This window comes from Arachis ipaensis, chromosome B02 (genome assembly GCF_000816755.2).
Source record: "Arachis ipaensis cultivar K30076 chromosome B02, Araip1.1, whole genome shotgun sequence".
Classification (NCBI taxonomy): domain Eukaryota; kingdom Viridiplantae; phylum Streptophyta; class Magnoliopsida; order Fabales; family Fabaceae; genus Arachis; species Arachis ipaensis.
Genome location: NC_029786.2, coordinates 106,575,524 through 106,575,926, shown reverse-complemented (window position 1 = coordinate 106,575,926; position 403 = coordinate 106,575,524).

Sequence of the window (403 nt, the reverse complement as noted above, 5' to 3'; positions counted from 1 at the left end):
CTTCTTTTTTTGCTAATTTAACACAAAATTTGTATCCCTTTTATCATTGGACACAAATTTTTATCCTTTTGTATTTGTATATGAAGAATTAAATGGGTTTTGTCTTTATAGATTACTCTTAAAATAAAATCTAAACACTACTTTAATAGTCAAGAAATAATACAGTTTTGTGGAATTTAATACGATAAAAAAATAAATTGTTTAAATTAATATTTAATTTTGATTCCTAAGTTTAAGATCGAATTCAAATTGACTCATAAAATTTTAATTAACTTAAATTTGATGTTTATTCTGAGTTAGTCTTTCAATTTATTTTCATTACTAGCATACTAATTTAGCACATTAATTTGCCACATTTAATAAACCAATATTATTTTAATGGTATTAAAATGAATCATGGTTG